The 3,152-nt window shown below is 33.5% G+C and overlaps 1 pseudogene; it reads left to right on the top strand.

Annotated features, from left to right (window-relative positions):
• Positions 1–308: 308 nt before the first annotated feature.
• Positions 309–431, top strand: LOC114005778 (uncharacterized; annotated as a pseudogene).
• Positions 432–3,152: the final 2,721 nt, after the last annotated feature.

The following is a 3,152-nucleotide window of genomic DNA, read 5'->3' as shown; positions in this document are numbered from 1 at the left end:
CCCCTATAGCAAAAAACTCTCCAAAAAAAAAAGGCCAGCAGGTGGCGTGTTAAATGTAAAACAAATAAATTTTTTTTTAATCATGGGTTGTATACAAAGAAATTGATGAAATAAAAGCAATAGAATTGCCAGGGCAGATGGTTATACATATATGTAAGTTATTATGAAAAAAATCTTTCACTTTTTAAAATGGTAATGTCACTGAAATGTCTTTGTAAGATATGTGTTTTAATTTTTCAAGTTTTAAATGTGTCAAAATTACATCGAATTTCCATTTTCATACATGGATGTTAAAAATACAAAGAACTATCGCTTCTCGGCCTTTTGGCTAAGATCAAGTGTAAAAATACAAAGAAATGGCTTTTTTTAAGGTTCATTTAAAAATGTTTCTCTGAGAATGAGAGTGCTCCCCCTTTCTCAGCACAGTTTTTATATCATGATTTATCCCTAACCCCAGCTTTCTGTGTCTCTGTCTCTCTCTGTCTCTCTGGCATATATATATATAAATAAGTTGTTTGATGTCCTCTTACTTCTATTTGTCTCTCTTTAGCTTTCCTGGTATTGTAGCCCCTTAAGTATTTCCTGAAGAGCTGTTTTTGTTTTGGTGAATTCAATTAGTGTTTGTTTACTTGGGAATTATTTTATTTCTCCTTCTTGTTTGAAGGATAATCTTGCTGAGTATAATACTCTTGCCTGAAATTACTTTTTATTCAGAGTTTTAAATGTATTTCCACTTTTTTTTTCTTGCCTGCATTGTTTCAGCTGAGAAATATGTCGTTAGTCTAATGGGGTAATCTTTGTATTTGGCATTTATCTCTTGCCATGTTTATAATTTTCCCTTTGTCTTTGATTTTTACTAATTTGGCTATGATATACCTTGGAGAAGATCCTCTTACATTCTATTTATTTGATGTTCTTTATACCTCCTAGATTTAGATGTCCACATGCCTCTCTAATTTTGAAAATTTTCAGCTAACATACAATATTGTGAAAGATGTTTTCTATGCCTTTACCTGCCTCTTCACCTTCAGAAATTCCTATTATGCAGCTATTTGGCCATTTAATGGTGTCTAGGATTTCCTGTTTATTGTCCTCATTTTTAATGTTTATTCTTCTATTCTTTTCTGTTGCTTGTACTAAATCAGAGGTTTTGTCTTCAAGGCCAGATATTCTTTCTTCTGTGTCATGGAATCTTCTGTTGATACTTTTAAGGAATGTTTTGATTTCTTGCATCATATTCTTTATCTCCAAAAGTTCTTTTTGATTCTTTTTCAGTGTGCCTATCTCCTTATGGAGTTCCTCCTTCATTTCATGGAAGGATTTTCTCATCTACCGAAGTTGGTTCTCTGTTTTCTCTTGCATCTTGTCAAGTATTATGAAAATGAATAATCTGAATTATTATTTTCTTGATATTTTATTCATTGTTGGTGAAGAGTTATAATTCTTTGGGGAGTATTTCCTGTTTTTCTCCTATTTCTTTAGGCTCTGCTTTAACTTTCAGTCATCTGGTGGTATACTCCTTCCTACTTCTTTGGAGTATGTTTCTGTGGCTGTGTGCTCCTGAACTTCTTTATGATGTGTGTAAGCTCTGTGCTAATTTCCCTACCCTACTGTGAGTGAGAGTGTGGAATCTATGGTAGGAGTTTAAGGTTTACATATTTGTAAGGATATATCTTTCCTTTTACTGCTAAGGGAGTTATGGGGAAAAAAATGTGTCTAGAGTCTCCAATATTCAGGTGTTTGGTGCTGGTATACCCAAACCAACTGCTCCAAGATGAACGGAGGTTGTGCTGACAGGTAAACAAAAGGTGGTAAACAACTTCATATCATGTGGTTGAGAGCCCATTCTCTGCCCCAATAGGCTAGACAGGGCTCTCTACTGATGAGCTCAAGCTTAGCAGCTTGACTTGGGCCTGCCTGCTGATCCTTCTATCTATGGGATTGCAAGGTCTTCCTGTTGCTTCTTCTTTCTCTGAGTTTTCCTATACTCTTAAAGTTATCCTGGACAGAAATTAAATTGTGCTATCTCAGTACATTGTATTTATCCAAGAGTTCCAGATATATAGCAGGTGCCCCATAAATGAATAAATATCCAACTTTCAGACTTGGAATTTATCATATGTGTGTATAGCAATTCATTCATTTATTCTACAAAATGTTTAAGCCCTTAATAAATGCCAGGCACTATTCCAAGGATGAATATTCAGCAGTTCAGAGTAATACACAAATTCCCTGTCTTTGTAATGCTTAAGTTTTTGTTAGGTAAATAGAAAATTAACAAAAATATATATAATGTCAGGAGGCAGAAGGTCCATGAGCCAAATAAAACAAAGCAAAGGGATTAAGAGAGACAATGTTATATTTATACAGGATAGTTAAGGAAAGTCTTCCTGACAAAGGAATATTTGAGCAGAGACCTGAAAAAGAGAGGGTCAGAAGTTTTTTGTTATTTTGTTTGTTTGTTTTTCATTCATTCACTGTACATCATTACAGCATACAAAATGAGATTTTTCCATTCAGAATACACTGTATATTGGCTCAATCAAGCACATCAACATATATGTTATTGTCAACAAATAATTTTCCATTTCTTGTTTCCTGTATATTTTGCCTTTTTTCCCATCCTTGATTCCCTATCTCAGTCTCTGCCATCTCCCACCCTCTTCCCACATTGTGTCTGGTATCTATTGTTGCTTTCTATGCCTCCCCCATTTTATTGTTTCACTAAATATCTTAATAAATCTAAATATTTTCCATAGCAAGCACAGCTGATATATACGTATCCATGAACACAAGTCTGACTTTAGGCATAAACCTCAGTGAATATCATTGAGGAATATTCTAGAACTACAGATAACTAAGTCTATTTCTAGCAAACTGGGACTTATTGTCTTGCTACTCTTTAAGCCTTTGTTATGTTTTTGGATGTTTTCACTCCTTAGTGGAATGCTATAACAATAGGTATATGCATCATTTACCTTCTAGTTTCCTTCAGAATTTGTTCGTGTTTGTTTCTTCATTCAATTTTCACTTATAGAAAATAGTATAAATCTACCATAAGCATATAATGTTTATTTTCTGCAAATATTTATTGTTATGTAATATATTTTATTTTTTCTTGATTAACGTTGTTGTTGTATGTTTTTATTTTC

This window comes from Tupaia chinensis, unplaced genomic scaffold (assembly GCF_000334495.1).
Source record: "Tupaia chinensis unplaced genomic scaffold, TupChi_1.0 Scaffold144426_1, whole genome shotgun sequence".
NCBI lineage: Eukaryota > Metazoa > Chordata > Mammalia > Scandentia > Tupaiidae > Tupaia > Tupaia belangeri.
The sequence above is the reverse complement of the archived record's forward strand: the minus strand, read 5'-3'. Positions and strand labels throughout refer to the sequence as shown.